This window comes from Ranitomeya variabilis, chromosome 4 (assembly GCF_051348905.1).
Source record: "Ranitomeya variabilis isolate aRanVar5 chromosome 4, aRanVar5.hap1, whole genome shotgun sequence".
NCBI classification, from domain to species: domain Eukaryota; kingdom Metazoa; phylum Chordata; class Amphibia; order Anura; family Dendrobatidae; genus Ranitomeya; species Ranitomeya variabilis.
The window spans coordinates 688,700,966-688,707,021 of record NC_135235.1 but is presented as its reverse complement, the minus strand read 5'-3'; the positions used below and the strand labels follow the sequence as shown (position 1 = coordinate 688,707,021).

Genomic DNA, 6,056 nt, shown 5'->3' with positions numbered 1-6,056 from the left:
TGGTGTCACTTTTGGGTATTTTCTGTCATATAGGCCCCTTATAGTCATTTCAAATGTGAGGTGGTCCGTAAGAAAATGGTTTTGTAAATTTATGGGCAAAAATAATAAAATTTGCTGGTCAACTTTTAACCCTTATAACTCCCTAGCAAAAAAAAATATGTTTCCAAAATTGTGCTGATGTAGACATGTGGTAAATGTTATTTATTAACTGTTTTGTGTGACCTAGCTCTCTGATTTAATCTGCATAAAAGTGAAAAATTTGATTATTTCAACATTTTCAAAATTTTCATCAAATTTCAGATTTTTTCACAAATAAACACAAGTCATATCAAAGAAATGTTACCACTATAATAAAATACAATAAGTCAAGAGAAATATGTCGCCATATAGTAGACGTCCGGTAACTGGTGATAATTCCCTCATGTGTGGGGTCTATTTGTCTCCAGAGAAATCACACGTTACATTCCACACATAACACTGTGTAGAAAAGGCGGCGCGGGGGAATTGTGCCAGTAGTGAGGGGGAATAATGGCGGGAATGTCACTGACTGAGGAGAAGTTTCCATGTAGGGTCTGCACTACAGATATCATTCACTGAGGCCCCTGATCATGTGACCCCTGACTCCTCCCCTCCTGTGACCTCATCACAGGTCCTGTGCGCACAGAGCAGCCATATATGTGGAGTGCGGCTCTGCAGGTGGAGGTAGGTGCTGGAGATTCCCCATTACTGAGCGCGGGGGGCATTAACCCCTTCTGCACTGAGACTCTTTTGGGGTTTTTGTTGCCACTTTATAAGAATCATTGCGTTTTTGTTCTGTTTCCTGTAAGGCTACGTTCACATTTGCGGCCAGCGCCGCAGCGGCGCCGCATGCGTCATGCGCCCCTATATTTAACATGGGGGCGCATGGACATGCGGCGCACTTGCGTTTTGCGCCGCATGCGTCGCTGCGGCGCCCGCGTCGGGGCGCAGAGGACGCAGCAAGTTGCATTTTTGCTGCGTCCAAATTCAATGAAAAAAACGACGCATGCGGCGCAAAACGCAGCGTTGTGCATGCGTTTTGCTGCGTTTTTGTTTGCGTTGTGCGCTGCGGCGCCGACGCTGCGGCGCACAACGCAAATGTGAACGTAGCCTAATAGATACATACGACCCAACTTTGGTAGACAGGAAGTGAGGGAACGGATAGTTCTCATAGTACAGGGCCCCTTTTCTTTGTCCCCACACAGTGTAATGCTCCTTATGTAGTATCTATCATGCCCCCCACAGCATAATATTCCCACAGTACTGCCATCCCCCACCACACACAGTATAACGTTCCCACAGTCAGGGCTGCTACTAGGAATTTCAGGGCCCCATACTGGAAATATTTTTGGGGCCACCTTGAGGCTCCGTCCAGGCTCCATTCCTCGAACTGTCCACAACCCCACTGCTCTCTCGTGAAAAAACTCCACTTCTCACCAATCACACATTGACAGTTCCCATCACCAGATCACACATATAACCAGCAGCTTTTGTTTTGGCCAAAAGACTTTTTTAAGTCGCCACCACGATAATGTAGACTATTTTGGCTGGGCCCTACTCTACTCTAACCTATTAACCATTTGTTAAATTATCCAATACAATTTTGGTATATTTTTATTTATTTTTCAATTTTTTAAATGACAAATAATATCACAAGGGACAAATACCACCACACCATGTACAGATCACATATTACCGCCACATTTTGACCAAATAATAGCAAATACAAGGAGCAAATACCACCACACCATGACCAAACCACATATTACCACCACATAGTGACCAAATAACAGCACAAACAAGGAGCAAATACCGCCACACCATGGCCGGACAACATATTACCACCACATAGTGACTGAATACTACAATACTGATCATAACTAAAAAAACAATACTAATATGACCATAAGTGCCATTATACACAGGAGATCTGTGCTTAGTACACAGTGTCTGTGAACAGGTAATACAGTGATTACCGATGACATTATACACAGGAGCTCTATATATATATATATATTGTACAGTGTACAGGTAATACAGTGATCGCCAGTGACATTATACACAGGAGCTCTGTATTCAGTGTCAGTGTACAGGTAATACAGTGATCAACAGTGATATTATGCACACGAGCACTGTATATATTGTACAGGCTATAAGGTGATCAATGACATTATACACAGGAGCTCTGTATATAGTGTCAGTTTAAAGGTAATACAGTGATCACTGGTGACAATGTGCACAGGACCAATGTATATAACAGTGTATAGTGACAGTGTACAGGTAACACACTGACTCACCAGTGACGTCTCTAGGTAAAGTCCTTCATCTTTGCTTTTCATCTTCATCCAGGACAGACTGCCATCACTTCTTCCAGCCAGGTCTTGTCTCTGCAGTCAATAACACAGTTATCTAGAACAGTGATTTTCAACCTTTTTTGAGCCGCGGCACACTTTTTATACTTAAAAAATCCCGGGGCACACCACCAACCAAAATGGCACAAAATGACACTAAAACAGTACATATTCTACATATAGTTAATAATATAGATTCTAAATGTATTTATACTCACTCAGTGTGAAACCTGGGCCTGTTTCGATAAACACAAAAGGGATATCCTGGCAGGAATGGTGGAAAGACACACACGAAGCTCTTCCTCAACAGTTCTCAGTCTCTCCCTGTTTTTAGTTTTTATCGCAGTCAAGCTTGAGAAGCCCAGCTCACATAGATATGGGGTCGAAAATGGGAGCAATGTCAAAATAGCTTTGTTGGCCAGAATGGGGAACTCCTTGGCAACAGCTAACCAAAAACTGTCCAAAGGAAGATCAGCAAACTTTAGCTTTAAACCGCGATCTTGCTTCAGTTCAATGAGTTCCTCTTGCTCCTTTAAAGTCATGTCCTTTCCAGCAACGGATAATGAGCTGTATGGGTCCCTAACCCAGTCAAGGCATTCTGTGAAGGTTGAAGAGAAATAAAACGATAACTTCTCCTCGAGAGTTTTCAAATGTCTGCCAATCACCTCGCACATTGCAGCAGTGTTGTCATCATGCAGTTTCTCGGTGAGCGGGAACATCTGAAGGTTGCCACCCTGCACATGTTGCTGCCAGAGCTGCAACTTTAAACGGAATCCGTTCATTTTATCAGTGCTTGTAAGCAGGTTTTCATTTCGGCCTTGCATCCGTGTGTTTAGTTAATTCAGATATTGAAATATATCAGCCAGGTATGCCAGCTTTGCACACCACTCATCACTTGCAAGCAGCTTTGAATAATCGGACCTCTCGCTTGTCAGAAATATTTTAAGTTCCTCTCGCAACTCATACACACGGGCCAGCACTTTGCCGCGTGACAGCCACCTGACCTCCGTGTGGAGCAATAAGATTTTATGTTCCGCTCCCATTTCTGTACACAAAGACGCAAATAAGCGACATCTCAAAGGTCGCGTCTTCACAAAGTTCACTATGCGCACAACATCATCCAACATGGGAGCTAGATCTGCTGGTAAGGTCTTTGCAACGAGGACCTCACGGTGCAAGAAACAGTGGGTAACAAGAACATCTGGGTTTCTTTCTTTAACCCTACTTACAAAGCCTTTGATGCGCCCGACCATGGCTGCGGCTCCATCAGTGCAGACACCTGTGCAGTTGTCCCATGTAAGCCCACTTTTATCAAGATATTCCGATGTGACCTGGAATATTACCTCTCCTGTTGATTTTTCTGGCAGTGCCTTGCAAAGTAGGAAGTTTTCTCTAATGGCTTCTCCATCCACAAAACGCACATTGGCCAACAGCTGACAATGTCCACTGATATCCGTCGACTCATCAAGTTGCAAGGCAAATTTCTTACTGATCCGCACCTTTTCCAAAACAACTGTTTCAATGTCCGCAGACATGTCATCAATCCGTCTGGCAATTGTGTTATCAGAGAGAGGCACTTTAGCTATCTCTTTGGCTGCGTCAGGGCCAAGCATCTCATTTACAATAGCTTTACAAGCTGGCAGTATTAATGTTTCTGCCACAGTGTGTGACTTTTTTGATTTAGCTATGAGTTCAGCAACAATGTAGCTAGCTTTGAGGGCTCTCTCATTTACCTTTGTGCTTTTTCTCAAAAAAGTTGCCCCTTTCTCATTGTTTGTACGTTAGCGTACAAAATACTCCATCGGCTTGTTTTGAACGGAAGGGTGTTTCGTTTGGAGATGGCGTTTAAGCTTGCTTGGCACCATGGCGCTATTGGATAGCTTCTCACCACACACCAAGCACAGTGGTGTTGGTGCTGTCGCATCCCCAGTGAAAGTAAATCCAAATGAAAGATAGCTTTCACTGTATTGCCTTGAGCTCACCGTCTTGTCTTTTTTCTTTTGTCGACCTCTCATACCAGGGCCTTCATCTGGGTTAGAATTGTGTCCAGGGTCCTGTTCGGCATTTGCCTTTTCCATTCTCAAATACTTCTCCATCACTGCTGAGATAGTGTGCGCAGCCACACACTAAAATAGAAGAGTATTACATTATCTGCCACACTTAAAGGACCTCTGCCAGGTACTAAAAGTACCAGCTCATATGCTGAGTATTCTGCCAACAGTTCATATACTCAGGCAAAAGCTCATATAGTCAGCAACAGCTGATTAACTGTTAACCCCTTCATGACCCAGCTTATTTTGACCTTAATGACCTGGCCATTTTTTGCAATTCTCACCAGTGCGGATTTGTGTGTGGATTTTTCCGCACAGTTTTTGAAAAATCTGCAGGTAAAACGCAACCCTAACCCTAAAGTGCAACCCTAAAGTGCAACCCTAACCCTAAGTGCAACCCTAGCCCTAAGTGCAACCCTAAGTGCAACCCTAACCCTAAGTGCAACCCTAAGTGCAACCCTACCCCTAACCCTACCTCTAACCCTAATGGAGAAACAAAAATAATTATATTTTCTGTATTTTATTATTGTCCCTACCTATGGGGGTGATAAAGAGGGGGGTTATTTACTATTTTTTTTATTTTGATCGCTGTGATAGAACTTATCACAGCGACCAAAATGTATAGGAACGAATCTGCCGGACATTTTCCAAGATGGTGGCGCCCATGGAGAAGAAGGCCAGACACCGGGAGGGACATCGGAGCTAGGTAAGTATGGGGGGGTGGGATCGGAACACGGGGGGGGGATCGGAGGACCGGGGGAGCGGACAGGAGGACTGGGGGAGCGGACAGGAGGGATGAGGGGAGCGAACAGGAGATCGGGGCAGAAAGGACTACTGAGGAGGCGATCGGTGGCGGTGGGGGGGGGGGGGGGCAGATCGGGGTCTCCAGCCATGGCAGATGCTATTGCAGCATCGGCCATGGCTGGATTGTAATATTTCACCATTTTGATAGGTGAAATATTACAAATCGCTCTGTCAAAGGTCGGGAAGGAGTTAATGAGCTGTTGCTGACTTGGCGGGCATTACCTTGGCGGCGGGCAAATGCGACAGTCTCTCCGCTCTCAGGATGACGCGCCAGCCTCGGTGACGTTATTAAGTCACGCGAGCGTTCAAAGCTCGCGCATATGTTATTCCGTGACTGCGCATCTGTTGTGAATTTACTTTTTGCTCCCTCTAGTGGTTCTAGTTTTTTGACTCTGGTTTTTCTGTCACTCCTTTTATCCGCACCTGGGTCGTTAGTTAAGGGTGTTGCTATTTAAGCTCCCTGGACCTTCAGTTCAATGCCTGGCAACGTAGTTATCAGAGCTAGTCTGCTGTGCTCTTGTCTACTGATCCTGGTTCCAGTTATATCAGCTAAGTCCGCTTTTTGCTTTTTGCTATTTTGTTTTGGTTTTGTATTTTTGTCCAGCTTGTTCCAAATATATATCCTGACCTTTGCTGGAAGCTCTAGGGGGCTGGTGTTCTCCCCCCGGACCGTTAGACGGTTCGGGGGTTCTTGAATTTCCAGTGTGGATTTTGATAGGGTTTTTGTTGACCATATAAGTTACCTTTCTTTATTCTGCTATCAGTTAGCGGGCCTCTCTGTGCTAAACCTGGTTCATTTCTGTGTTTGTCATTTCCTCTTACCTCACCGTTA

At 44.7% G+C, this 6,056-nt stretch overlaps 1 protein-coding gene across 2 annotated transcripts in view; it reads left to right on the top strand.

Moving 5' to 3' along the window:
* The first annotated feature begins 511 nt into the window (after positions 1-511).
* The window catches only part of LOC143767676 (uncharacterized), a 70,168-nt gene continuing 64,623 nt past the window's right edge, over positions 512-6,056 (top strand). Inside the window, exon 1 of one of the 2 annotated variants that reach the window (XM_077256152.1) lies at positions 512-702. The gene's annotated coding sequence lies outside the window, so the exon portion shown is untranslated. The remainder of the gene's footprint in view (positions 703-6,056) is intronic. The other variant, XM_077256153.1, reaches the window with a different exon arrangement.